The sequence below is a fragment of the Petaurus breviceps genome, unplaced genomic scaffold (assembly GCF_028583685.1).
Source record: "Petaurus breviceps papuanus isolate PSGF00001 unplaced genomic scaffold, PetGlider_PUasm1.0 91133, whole genome shotgun sequence".
Classification (NCBI taxonomy): Eukaryota; Metazoa; Chordata; class Mammalia; order Diprotodontia; family Petauridae; genus Petaurus; species Petaurus breviceps.
The window spans coordinates 8532896-8547749 of NW_027187419.1; the positions used below are offsets into that span (position 1 = coordinate 8532896).

Sequence of the window (14854 nt, forward strand, 5' to 3'; positions counted from 1 at the left end):
GGGGGGGGGGGGGGGGGGGGGGGGGGGGGGGGGGGGGGGGGGGGGGACGGTGCATACAGAGGGTACCGTAATGTAGCGTGTAGCGCAGGGGATCACCTTCACTACAGTAGCAATCTCAATAGGGCTTATTTTCGGGGGAGGGCTTATTTTAGAGGAATCTTACACAGCGAGGGGAGGGCTTATTTTTGGGATAGGTCTTATCGGGGAAACACGGTAGTTAGTAATAAATATACATTTACTAAGTTTCTACTCTATGTCAGCCACTGCTATGACAGTGACCTTGAGATGAAAGTGGTTGATCAGAGGACAAGTAAGAGATATCCTTATGTAGGTGGGCTGTTGATCACTGTGAAAGGATTGCCTCAAAGATTTGCCTCCATGGCCCAGTTCTTTCTCTCCCTTCTGGGCCCTTTGCCAAGGTACCTGCAGCTTCTTCAAAATGAGGCTGATTTTTTAGCTCATTTCTTTGATTTGCTGTCCCTTCTTGCTTCACTAATGGCTTTACAAGAGAGCCCTAGAACTCTCCTCTAATGTCAGCTATGGCATAGTAATCTTCACCTATTTCCATTCTCCTTAGCATTGGGATTGACATTAACATCACCCAGTTCCAACTCCTGGGTCTTGAGAGTGTTGGGAGTTAAGAGGTGGATGGAATCCCCAACCCCCAACCAGCTTTCTCTGGATTGATCTGAAAGTGTCCATGAATTTATTCTCATGAATTTTCAAATTGATTTCTGAAAGAAAAAAAACACTCACACAAAAAAATAATTATCACGTGCCCATTGACATTGTATTAGAAATCAGATTGCAAGTAAGGGAAGAAAATTATAAGAATAAAAACTACCTACTTACCTTCCTTCTCCTATTTGAACTTCTCCAGGTTTCTGTTACTTCTGAATATCACAAGTGTGGGGAACATTAGTAGGGTTCCTGGGAACAGTAAAGGTAGAACACTGAAATCCATCTTCAGGAAGAGTTTTGAACATATAGAGAAGAATTTTCTGTCTCCATTCCCTAGCCTTTATTTTTTGTTTGGTGGTTTCATGAAGGTGGACCTTCTAGGCTTTGATGTGTAAAAGCCAGAAATTTGATAGCCTTTCAGGATGTGGTCCCTTTGGACTATCAGAGTGATGAATTTGTCTTTGAAGGTGGGAGTGTTGAATAGTCAGGTGATAGGACCTGGGGAAAGTGTGTGTGTGTGGGGGGGGGGAGGGGGGGGGGAGGGGGGGGGAGAGAGAGAGGGAGAGAGAGAGAGAGAGAGAGAGAGAGAGGCTAGGATGATAGGATGGAAGAACTGCAGCCACAAAGGAAGAGCCACAGTGATGGAGGAGTTGAAAGGCAACTTTGCAAAGATATTGTCTTCAAGTTAGGCTGGATAAAAGAGGCCGCCAGACGGGGCTGTTCACCTGCTTGGCTTTTGTTCTTTCCTGCAGGGTCTGCTTTACACACCGCCCATGGGGGAGCATGCTGTCTGCCATCTGCAGGAGAAATACAACAAACACCCACACGCGAGCCAACGGAAAACTCTCAGCAAAACAAACACTCTGCTGGGGAGATCCCAGCCCGGCCAGGCCCGAGTGTGTACAGAGGGCGGGAAAAGGAGCACCTGGCCCTGGAGCCACTCCTTTTACCAGAGTCCTGGGCTGGCCATCAGGAAGTTACCAGGTTCAGGTGAGGTCTGTGCCTCATCCCATCAGCCCTGCCAGGTGAGAAACTCTCATTCTGGACTCAGGTTTGAAAAAAAATGGACTGACAATTGTTCAAAGCATCAACTATTAATATTATTAACAACAGTAATGTGGTATAGTAGAGCCTGAGAGACCTGGGTTAAGGGCCTGGCTGTGTCACACTTGACAAATCTCTTAACTTCTAATTGCCCCAGGCAATTTCTGAGGCTTTAAGTTGCAAAGGAAGTGCTGACTTGCCTTGGCAGAGGGAGCTTCCTCACCTAGGAGTTCCTTGTATCTGGGAAATCATAGGTCCAGTCCCTACCCCTATTATTAATAAGAGCAATAACACTGGTGATGTTATTGGTGGGGAGCACAGGAGATAATCGTAGCTGTGATCCTCCCTAGCTTGTGAAGCAAGGGGCACCTCCTACATTTGCATGCCCTGGCCATTGGCTTCCATAGGTGTCTCCTATGCCTGTACAGACATCGCTTGGGAAGCCCCTTAATTCATTCCTGTGACAGAACAAAAGAGCCAACTCTGGACTTGTAGACTTCACCCTGATTCAAAGAGGAAACTTAGGATAGAGATGGCAGGGGAGTGGGGGAGGGCATGTTGGTCAGTGATAGCTGGGACTCAGGTGGGTCTCACTTGAATATTCAGTGACATTTTGTTTTGGGTTCCCTGATCTTGGGACCGTGTCCCAAGAGTCTGTTCTCTCTTCTTTTCCCTGTAAGGTTTGCTACCTCTCCTTCCCTGGAGCCTCAATCCCCTCAATCATTGATGGCTTCACCCTAGTGAGTGGCAGCTAGGTACAAGTACCCAGGAACTCACTAGTGTGAGACTGGAGGCTTGTTTGCTCTTCCCATGGCCAACCCTGGTGGGCTGGACCTAGTGGTATTGTGTTACTCAGCCAAAGAATTCCTTTCCTTACCTCTCTCCATTTACAAATGGGAAACAAAAACTCAAGTGATCCTCCCCTGGCCCCAAGCCCATTGCCACAGACCCTTAAGTGTCATACTGGGGAAGCAGCTTTCTTCACTGTTTAAGGTACATGCTCCCTGTAGTAATAAGGGGCTTTCTCCTCCCCTCCCCCAGACTCCCTGCCCCCCAAATTCTTTGCAGCCCCCTCCCCCAAACAGCGTTTTGGATCAAAGATACTATAAATGTCTCTCCAAGGGCTTCCATTCTCCTAGCCTCAGCCTTTGGGTCCAGAGTAGCAGCTTTGATTTCCCTTGGCCCAGCTAGGGAAGGAGGTGGCTTTTTTCTTCCTCTGAGGTTCCTGCCTCAGTTCTTGGTCGGGAGTGGTTGGAATACCTTAGGATAGAGAACTTATTTTCAAGTTCAAACAAGGAGACCTTTTGCTCTTTCCTTTTCAGGGGGCTGATGCCTCCATGGTTTGCCCCTGTCACCAAGTATATCTCTAGAGCTTCTGAAACTCCTGGAACTACCCTTTTGATGTTGGTCAGAAAGAGGGCATGTCTGGGAGGCCTATATCTCCCTACAGGGAACCTCTCCCAAGTAGACTGCTCCATCCACCAGCAAACCTGGAGAGAAAGACCAGGTTCAGGTGAGCTCTGTATCTTTGACGGCCATTCATTCCATCAGACCTGCCAGGTAAGGTCTTCCCATCCTACAGTCAAGTTTGAAAGTGTTTTTATAATGGCATGTAGGTAGGAAGTCACAGAGGATGAGGGAGTATAAAGAGAACTTTGTAAAAATTTTGTCAGTGGTTTGGGCTGGATAAAGGGGTCCAGATTTTCTTAAGTACCTAGCTTCTTTGGGAGACTTGGGTCTGTCTAGAAGTAGAAAGAATATTAAACTGAGACTTAAGTTCTGGTTCTGGCTCCAGGTAGTAACTTACTTTGTGACCCTGAGAAAGTAATGCAACTAACTTGGCTTTTAGTTTCTTCATCTACAAAAACATATGCGGCAGGACAAGATAGGCATGCTGTTCCAGGGTCCGAGGGCTACTTTGTACATAGCGCTGAGACTTAGACCTACTCTGCCTTCAAATACAATCCTGTTCCCTTTATTTTGAAAAAGAGAAAACACAAATCCCAAACCTCTATTTGATTCTTCTTCCTCTGCCAGTTACTTCCCTATTTCCCTTTCACTGGTAACATTTTCCAACTTTGGCCTCTGCCCCGCCTCCATTTCTTCTCTCCTTAACTCTTTACAACTTTGCTTTCATTTCCGACACTGAAATATCTCTCTGAAAGCTTAGCTCCTAATTAATAAACCCAATGGACTTTTCTCAGTGCTCATTTTCCTTAGTCCCCTCTAAGGCACTTATTTGATCAATGCCAAGCCTGTCATTCAAAGCTCTCCACAGGTTGGCTACATTTTCAGCCTTAATTCCTGCTACTCACCTATCTAGCTAGCATTTATATAGCACTTTAAGGTTTGCAAAGTGCCTTACATATTTTATCTCATTTGATTATATAACTCCTCTGCTCTAACTAAATTAATTTAACAGACACTTATTAAGGGCCTACCATGTACCATGGAATATGTCAAGCACTAGGGGAGACACAGAGATAAGCAAGATATAGTCTCTCCCTTTATAGAGTTGATAGTCTAGTATGGGGAGAGAAGACATTCTCATAGAAAAATACAAATTTGAGTATTATAAATATATAAGGGAAATACAGCATGTGAGCTCAGACAAGGTTCATAGAAGAGGCAACATCCGAGCTGCAGGTTGAATGTTGAGTGCTATGTTAACAGTCAGAAATTTGGCAGAAGGGCATTTGAGGGTTAGAAAGTTAGAAGGAGCAAAGGCACAGGTAAAGGAAAGCATGGGACTGGTTTTGTGGGCTCACATTGAGATTAGGGTATAGGATAGGCAAAGGGAAGTAGCAGGAGATAAGGCTAAAAAGTGATGTGAACAGAGCTATTCACAGAAGAATAATCTGGTCCTATGAATGGGGGAGAGGAATTAAAAATAATAATAATGATTATTATTATTATAGCTAGCATTTCTCTATTAGAATAGAGTCAAGGAGAGCAGTAAGAAGGGTTTTGTGATAATCCAGGTAGCAATTAATGAGAAGTGGAGCTACTGGGTTGGCTATGAGAAGAGTGAGGGGAGCCTGGATGTGAAAGATAAGTAAGTGGTAGAGTTGACAGGACATGGTAGCTTGTGAAGATGAATAAGAAGGGTGAGCCAAATGAGAATAGGTTATGAGTATCTGTGTTTGGTAGTATTTTAGATTGCTCTTCTTCCTGGATTCTACATTCCAGCCAAACTTGCCTACTTACTATTTCCTAGACTTGGCATTGTCTCCTATACCATGCTTCTGTCAAGACTGTCCTTCAGGTTTGAAATAAACTCCCGCCTCTTGGAATTTCCATCAAGGATCATACCAGGTACTACCTCTTTCCTATAAAAAAGACTTTCCTGATCCCCCCAATTAGCTCTCTCTTTCTTCCAAAATTATTGCATTGTAATATGTTGTAAAGAAACTTAGATGTGGAATTAAGGGATATGAAACAGAATCCTGACTGCTACTTACAAGCCATTAGACCTTTGGCAAATCACTTAACTTCTGTGGGTCTCAGTTTCCTCATCTGTAAAATGAGGTGGTTGAACTAAATGGCCTCTGCAGTTTTTTCTAGTGCTAAATCTATCATCCAATGATCTGTGTAGTTGTAGTAGAATGTGAGCTCCTTGAGGATAAAGAATGTTTTTCATTTAGTCTTGATATGCTCAGAGTTTAGCATAGAGCCTTGTATTTGGTGGGGGCTTAGCAAATGCTTGTTATTTTTTAAATATACATTTTCTTCTTTCCTTAAATACAAATATTTCAAATATAAAGAACAGAAGATGATGGTACATAAAATAGTCAACTTCTCATATGTACAGTTGTTTAAAAGTATTAAATTTAACATAGTAGTGGCAAAACTGACCTACTTTGTCTACATTCCTTCCTGGATTTTCTTATTCTGTCTTTTGTGTAAATGTTTCATTGACATGTTTTTTCTTTCTTTCACATCATATCTCTAGCCACCATGCCTCTTACTATCCTCTAATAGAAACTCTCCTTTGTAATAATTAAGCACAGTTGATGTGAAAATGTGTCTCTGTCCAAAAATCATATTTCATTCTGGATCTTGAGTTTATTACCTCTGTCAGAAGATGGGTAATATGCTTCAACCTCAACCATTTAGAAATGGTTGGTCACTACATTGAGTGTAAAGCCAAATTTTGGTTTTTACAATATTTTTGTTATTATATAAATTGTTCTGATTCTGCTCATTTTATTCTGCATTAGTTCATGCAAGTCTTTGCAAGTTTCTTTGAGATAGTCCTTTTTATAATTTCTTAGGGCATACTAGAGCAGTGGATAGAGTACCAGGTCTGGAGTCAGGAACATTCATTTTTCCAAGTTCAAATCTGGCCTCAGAAATTTATTAGCTGTGTGACTCTGGGCAAGTCACTTAAGTCTGTTTAATCTTAGTTTCCGCATCTATAAAATGATTTGGAAAAGGAAATGGCAAAGTACTCCAGTATCTTTGCCAAGAAAACCCCAAATAATGTCATGAAGAGTTGAACATGACTGAAATGACTGAAAACAATAATAAAATAATATTTTGCTTAACCATTCCCACAAATAATGGGCACTCCCTTCATTCACAGTTCCTTGTCATCACAAAAAGAGCTTTTTAAAATATATATGTGAACCCTTTCTGTCTTTTAGATATATGCCTAGTAATAACATCATTTGGGAAAAAAAAAAGATATGCTTAGCAATATTTTTGTTTATAGTTCAATTTGCTTTGCAGAATGATTGGACTAATTAACAGTGTCAATAAGATTGCTTTATTATGCCTGTGTTTCTATAGCCCATCTAACAATAGTGAAATTGAATTGTTGGTGCTATTGATAGAGACAAGGAAGGCAGAAAATAGGATCTGGGGGAAATAAGAGTTCAGTTTTAGATTTCTTGAATTTGAGATGCTGATGGTGTATTCAGAAGAGGTATAGAGTAGATAGTTGGAGATGCTATTCTGGAATAAGTCAGAGAGATCAGACTTAGAAATACAAATTTGTGAATGGTTCACATAGAGGTGATAGGCTGAAGTCAAGTGAACCAAAGATATCATCACGGGAGAGGGCATAGAGAGAGAAAACAGAGCCATGGACGAGTTCTTGAGGATGCTTAAGAGAGTTGGTAAGAAGATAAAGAAAGATAAATTAAAGAAGCAGAATAGCCAGAAAAGTATTTTTAACAGGGTCACATATTACAGAGAGGTAAAGTGGGATGAAATCTGAAAAATAAAATAACTTGGATTTGGGAATTATGTATCACTGTTGGCCTTTGAGAGAATAGTTTTCAGCAAAGGAAAAAATGAAAGATCAGCATTTGTTGTATATAGTGCCCAGAGATGTGGTATCCTCACAGAATAGTCATCCTTTAGTTAGTGCTAGATGATGGAAAGAATCCCTTGAATATTTGGCTTATTTTCCAACCTTTGTGTTTTTGCCCAAGTCATTCTGTTCACCTGTAAAGGCCTGCTCCCTTCTCCATCTATTAAGATGTTAATGATTCTTCAAAACCCAACTTTTATTCATGCTTGAAATGTAATAGAATCATAGAAACTCAGAATTTGAAGGGGGCTATACCTCTTCTGAATACACCATCAGCATATCAAATTCAAATGTAAACATTTAGTTTAAATATCCATCCAAAGGGAAAATCCCTTCTATATTAGACAGGTGGTCATTCAAACTCTGCTCTAATATGGATCATACCAGGCACTACCTTTTTCCTATGAAAAGACTTTCCTGATCCCCCCAATTAGCTCTCTCTTTCTTCCAAAATTATTGCATTGTAATATGTTGTAAAGAAACCTAGATGTGGAATTAAAGGATATGAAACAGAATCCTGACTGCTACTTATAAGCCATTAGACCTTTGGCAAATCACTTAACCTCTGTGGGTCTCAGTTTCCTCTTCTGTAAAATGAGGTGGTTGAACTAAATGGCCTCTGCGGTTTTTTCTAGCGCTAAATCTATCATCCAATGATCTGTGTAGTTGTAGTGGAATGTGAGCTCCTTGAGGATAAAGAATGTTTTTCATTTAGTCTTGATATGCTCAGGGTTTAACACAGAGCCTTGTATTTGGTGGGGGTAATGCAATAACTTGTACAAGCAGCCCATTCCATTGTTGCACAACTCTAAGTATGAGAAAATTCTTTTTTAAATTGAAAAGAAACCTGCTTCCCTTTAATTTCTACCTTTTGGTGCTAGTTCTCCCCTTTGGACTAACATATGGTCCCCTTCAAAAATGTGAATATTCATAAGATTATAGGGTCTAGAGTTGGAAAGGACCTTGGAGGTCATTTTGATCCAAATCCATCATTTTACAGGTGAAGAAACTGAGCCCAAAGAAATAAATTGACTTTTCCCAAGGTCATGCAGAGTAAGCATATAGCCAAAGTTCCAAACCAAATCTTCTTATTACAATGTAGTTTCTCTTTCCATGATATCGCATTTCATATCTAAGACATTACCACCTTCACCAAGTTTTTCTTTGTCATGAAAAACATCCTTAGCTTCTTCAACTATTTCTTATATTTCTTGATTTCTCACCTTCTCTGGTTTCACTAGGCAGGACTTAACATGAGGAGATGAGCTTCTCTGGGAGGGAAGTTTTTCAATAACATATATAATGGAAAGTCTTGGTTCAGTCCCAGTTACAACATATACTGACCCATGTGACCTTGAGCAAATAATTTAATCTCTGAGAGCCTCAGTTTTCTCATCTGTGAAATAGAGATAACAATGCTTGCTTTACCTACCTCTCAGCATTGTTGTGAGGAAAGTACTTTACAAAGTGCAAAGCTCAAAGTAACTGTGAGCTACCACTACCACCTCCATCATCATTATTGAATTATAAAAGGAGTTTCAACTATTTATGACCCTTTGGTAGCTGTAGCATCAACTTAGTTGTCTAATGCATCAGTGAAGATTTCCCTACCTTGGTCCAAACCATGTGATTTAATCACTGTATCCTCAGCCTTGCATTAGTGGGGGGAAGGCGGGATCAAGAAAATAGAGGTTGTATTCTTGTTTCATTGCTGCATGAGAGTCCTGGATCCAGTGTCGGAGCTGCCTGAGTTATCGATTGTTTCAACATTTGATACTAAAGCCTGGTGTCCTTGATCCTATCATATACCTTGAGAGTTACAACTTGGACAACCCAACTCTCACCTGCTATTTCTAACCACCCTTTACTTTTTCCTGCACTTCTATATAAAACTCATATGTAGACTAGGAAGGGGAAGTTTGCACTTTGGTTTATATGATTTATTTTACTTAGAGATAAGGAATCAGAATGTTCCTATGACTTCATTGTCAGAAGGAGCTCCCAGATAAGGAAACCTAGTGATAAGGCAAGTGCCTTCTCTTGTGCTCTTTCTCTCAGAAAACTGTCTAGAGTACTGAGAAGGTAAGTGACCAGCCTGTGGTCACACAGCTAGTATTGTTAGATAAAGTTAGCAAATATCTTCATAACATTATTGCTTTCTTGTATTTCATTCTCTGAAGAAACATGAGTTCACACAAACTCCTGCACCAAACCAAAGCTGTTTTTCCTCAGCGTCATTGATAAGATGATGAAATCTCCATAAACGTACACCATAATAAGTAAACCTTCAGGGTGTGCTGTTGTTTCTTTCCCCTGTTAAAATGTAATCTCTTTTAGTGCAGGAATTGTTCGTGCTGTTTCTTTGTGCCCCCAGTGCTGGGCACAGTGTCTGGCACACAGTGAACACTTAGTTGATGCTTTTGGATTGACTGATTGAGGATAAATTTCACAGTTTCTTATATCCTTGACTGCAAGAGGAAATCTTTTCTCCATCTTTAATTTCAGCATATCCCATTGCTTTCAAATTGGCCTGCTGGATTCCAGAGTCACTGCCTTTTAATTTTGATGACTTCCTTTAAGACTCAGCTCATATTTCATCTTCTTCAAGAGGCCTTTAGTGGTACCCCCAGCTGCTAGTACCTTTCTTTCTCAGCTTACCTTCCATTTACTCTGTATAAGTATCATATTTACTTAGTTATTCATGTATTATCCGCCCCCCCCCTTTAGAATGTAAGCTCCCCAAGGGTGGAGACTATTGTTAGTTTTTGTTTTGACCTGGCACATAGTAAGTATTTAATAAATATTTATTGACTGACTGACTGCCCAGCTCTAATATCTTTACACTGGGGTTCATGAACACATCAGTCTCCTCCTGGTCTAGTTTAATAATGACATTGCTTTATCATATAGATGCCATTTCCCTGGTCATCCTTTGCCACCATGGTGGTTCAGTATGCAAGACACATCCTTGCTATACTGGATCCAACCTAGTTTCTATCAAAATTACAATGACTGTCCTCTGTGAAGTTGTCCTATAAGATACCATCCAAGCATCCTGATATTCCTTGTTTAATAATCCATTATAGATTTACCACCTATAAATATATCTAAAAATCTTCCTTAAATAATATAGTTTTGGTCTGTTTCACAAGGTCCAGAAATTTATGCAATTGCCCAATGGCAAAATTAGTAATTCCTTTTATTTATCTTAATTCCATATTTGTCCCAAAATCCCTTTTAAGGATACAAAAATGCCTTCTCATCCTACTATTCTGATATTTAATGAACAGACCAAAGATCATTCTAGTTGTTCCTTCATGATCTTCAGGATGACAGCTAGAAGGCATCTGAGATGCCAGCAAGTCTACTCCTGCCCTCCATTTTGCAGATGAGGAAACTGGGACAGAGAAAGGATAAGTGACTTGCTCAGAGTGACACAACTAGTTTAGTTTCTAAGATGGCATTTGAACCCAGGCCTTCCTGATTCTAATTTCAGTTCCCTATCCATTATGCAATTCTGCCTTTCCATCTCAGTCTTCATCTTTCTAAATAGAAGCCTCCTAATTTAAAAAAATCTACCTGTGTGTAGAATCCCTTTTATTCCCTTGCTAATTCCTGTAACTATCTCTGAACCAACTGTCTATATAATGTTTTTTTGAGATGAGTAATCAGATCCTCATGGGTAGAAAGGCATCTGGATCAACATGGAACTTTTCTTGCCCTTCCTAGATGTTAAGGACTTGGCTATGGATCATTAGAGGAAACTTTCTGAGAAACTGGGTAAATCCCTGAACTTTCCCCTTCCTCAAGCTTCCTTATATGTAATTGATGATAGAGTCTCATCAATTAGCAAGAGTAACTCAGCTGAGAAAAGCTGCCTACAAATTGGAGCCATCCATAAATGGAATGGGCCACCTAGGAGGTAGTGAGTTATCCAGTTACTGGAGATCTTCAAGCAGAAGCTTATTAGAGATGGTGTGAAAAGGATTCATACTTAAGGTGGGAAGAAGACTAAATGGACTAAAATGCTATAAATTTAAGAATTAGAGGCCTAGAAGTCTTAGCCACCCCAAGCACTCTGATCAGACGATAATGTTTCCCTTAGCCCACATTCTTCTTGTGTTTATTTGTTTTCTCTTTTTATCTGGAAGAACACAATTTCCTTTTGACTCATTACCCCTTCCCTATAGGTCATTTCTTTTCCCCAGTCTTTGACTACATTGTTCCTTGAAAAATTGAAGGGAAAAGGTAGTAAATTGCTTGGGAAGTATCTCAGTGGCATCCAGAGATATCAGATCGAGATCATACTTCTAGAGAAGCCCTGTTAAGAGGATTTATGTTTGCCTCAGCTCCCTCAACACTATCTTGGATGATTTTCCTACTTGGTAGGCTTGAGGAGGCCCTGAGAGAAGCATCATAGAGTAATAGAGAGAGTGTTGGACCTGGAGTATGAAAGACCTGAATTCAAATCCTACCAGAGTCACTTACTACTTGTGTGACCACGACAAATCACTTAGGAGGCTCAGTTGCCTCTTATTAAATTGCATCTTATTATAATTGCATCTACCTCCCAGGTTTATAAAGTCATTTATATAAAATGCTTTATAAACCTTAAAATGCCATATAAGTTTAAGCTATGGTTAATGAATTCCTATGGAGTTCATGTCAGAGAAATGGACTGACAGAAGTCAGGGCCTTCATATCTGACTTTCTCCCCTGAGGAGCAGCTATAATTCCTGGGTATCACTGTTGGTATTGGGGACCTCATCCCTCACAGAGGACCAGTCCAGGGGTGACCCTGGACCTCCCCTTGGACACAGTTACCAAGCATGTTTTTCATCTTTATTAATCTGCTCCCCTTCTCACGTTTCTCAGGTCACAGCTGCATTGTTATCTGATGGGCTGGCTGCCAGACTTCTGAAGCCTGACAGTTACAAAGGATGGATTAGCTGACAAAGAATATTTATTTTTTAAAAATCCTTTTTCTTTATGTTGTGTAAGGTGCATATTGCTTTGGTTTGATAAGTGTGGCCTTTACAGAGCAGTGATCAGAGTTGTGATATCAGTGCTATTGAAACAGTGACGATTATTTGGACAAGAAGACTAGTAGATTTTCTTCTGATGGCTCTGATGGCATTTTTCCCATTTCATCTCAGATGCAGAGAGGTCCAGAATGTTGCTACCTTTCCCCAGAAAGTTAAAGTGGTCCCTTTTAGCAGGTGTCCTGGGCTAGAGGATAGTGGAGGATTGACAGTTGGATAATGGGTAACTTGTTAGCTCAGGGGTGTTTGTGTTTTATATAATGGCATTTGGAGAGATCAGGCAGTGCCCCTCATACAGACAGAAGATATTGAGTAGTTCATTGCCCTTTCTTCATTATGGAGAATCACTTCCAATGCAGATGCTTTTCAGCACTGATAGAAAGAGGGCCTTCTTTGAGAAGCTGAGATTCCTTATCCATTCCATAAGTCTCTGGAGTGTATCTCTGATAGGATTGCCAATGTAAGGTTCCTGAGGATAGTTGCAAACCCCAGTGACAAACTTTATTCATTCCCATTATCCAATGTGAGTTTCCAGATGTCATGGTTTCTTAGGGGTACCCCTTAGGGTACATGCACTTTGGGTAAACCCTGAGAAGGAGCCAACTTTCTAACCCAAGCTGTGAGACTGGATTTCTTAGGCCTGCCTGAGCCTGTCTGTTTCTGGGACAGCTCCAGCCTGTAGGATGTAGAATACGTCTGAGAGCAGTGGAAGGAACAGGGTTGATTGAGAGGTACTGGCAAGGAAGTGACTTTTAAGTGAACATACTTGGCATCCATGATCAGCACAATTTCCACTTTCAATTTCCTTAACCTTGAGAAATGAGGGATGTTTCCTCCACTAATTAGAGGGACAGAGAAGCAACATGGCATAATAGACAGAGGGATGGTCAAGAAGATGTAAACTCAGTCCATGCCTGACACATGCTGTCTGTATGACCATAGACAAGTCACTTCTTAGTGTCCTAGGCAAATCTCTTTGAGTATAAGTTACAAGGAAGTTGCTAAAATAAAAAATGTGGACCTTCCCTCTCAAAAAAAAAAAAAAGCTAGAGGGGAATACTGAAGCTAAATAGCAATTTCAGTTTCTGGAGGGCCCAAAGAATTGGTGTCAGGATGGAAGCCTGAATTCACAGCTCTAGTCACTAATGGGTTGTCATACTTATTTCCAGTCTACATATCACTTGGTTATGGGACTGTGAGCCTCCTGGGTCAGAAGATAGAGCTTTTGGAGGATTCACTACTTCCAAAGAATTCTTGGAAGACACAGGGTGAAAAAAATCAGGTACTGGGCTTTGAGGAGATGTTGATGAATGACTATTGATCTAATTAGCATTCATTTATGCAGTTGCTTGACTCCCCCAACTGAATAAATTAGCATTTATAGTTCTTACAGACAAAAATTGCATTAAGGTGACTCACATCTCCAGAGAAACTAATTATAGTAGCTCAGAAGGCCTGTCTCTCTGTTTTTGAATAAGTTGCTTAATCTCTATGTACCTTGGTTTTCTCATCTGTCAAATGGGAATAAAAAGATCTCTTTTATAAGGTCGGACTATGTGTTCTCCAATGACAGCTAAAACAATCTAGGGGTCTTTCTAGGGTTCAAAGAAACAAAGAATTTGGATGCACTTTGAATAGCATAGATTACTATTGTAAAAATGCCAGGCATTATTATTACTGTTATTTCCAAGTGACTTGTTGAGACTAGAGTCTAGGCTAGCCTGATAGCACTGGGGAATAATTTTTCATAGGATCATAGATTTATACCTAGAAGGGGTTTGAGAGGTCATATAGTCTAACCCCCTTATTTTATAGATGAAGCCCAGGGAGGTGAAGTGACTAACCCAAAGTCACAGAGGTATTTGAACCCATACCCTTTGAATCCAGAACCAGCATCCTTTCTATTGTACCAGAAGTCTCTGAACACAATCATCCCTCTCTTTAGGTCACTTTCAGGTCAATGGTGGATTTCTAACTGAAATTACCAGACACTCAAAGAATGGTCAGCTTGATGGGAGTCTGGGACATGTCTAATCAGTCTGTCCCTTCTCTGATTCATGTGGGGGATATTATTGTCCTTTCAAGTTTGCGTTCTCAGCTTTGTTTGGGGGGAAACTATGGTACCAGTACACAGCCTTCTGTCCTCTCTAAGATCTACTTGATAAAATTGTCATTGGTGATGGGGAGAGTTTTTTGTTTCCAATTTTACAGAACATTGACTTATCAGAAAAGGACATCTAAAGGCACTGGCTCCAGGAGCCTGGTCCTCACTGAGCCTGTCATTTTGGCAAGTGTCAGCAGGGGGAGCTCTGCTGCTGCAGTTCTACCCTAAGATCTCAATACCAGGGGTCCAGGGGAAGAAGGGGCAGCCCTAAACACTGACCACCATTCACTTCCTGTATAACCCTTTAGGTGTGAACTGGAGCGGGTAGAGACATACCCAGATCCAGGCTGACTAGGGATGTGAGGCAGAGGTATGAGTCCCAAGAGCACCAAACCCTGCTTCTAAAGGAAGATGTGAGCCTGAGATCTTGACTCAGGGAACTCCAGATGGCACTAAGATTAAAGTTGCCCCAGTGTCCTTAGAAGCAGGGAAAGTGGGAAAGTGTGATTTGTTTCAGTAGTTCTAGCTGGGAGAAGAGTGGTACCAGATACCATGGCTTGGATAATGAGAAGACAAAGGAGTACCCATTTGATGTGCTCTACTTTACTTCATGAATAATATCTCTCTCTCTCTCTCTCTCTCTCTCTCTCTCTCTCTCTCTCTCTC

The 14854-nt window shown here is 40.9% G+C and overlaps 1 long non-coding RNA gene across 1 annotated transcript in view; it reads left to right on the forward strand.

The window, feature by feature from the left end:
- Positions 1–14854, forward strand: part of LOC138154749 (uncharacterized) — a 90044-nt gene that overhangs the window by 25255 nt on the left and 49935 nt on the right. The window contains exons 2-3 of the long non-coding RNA XR_011166678.1: positions 1434–1706; positions 4943–5040. This is a non-coding gene — a long non-coding RNA (uncharacterized lncRNA). The remainder of the gene's footprint in view (positions 1–1433; positions 1707–4942; positions 5041–14854) is intronic.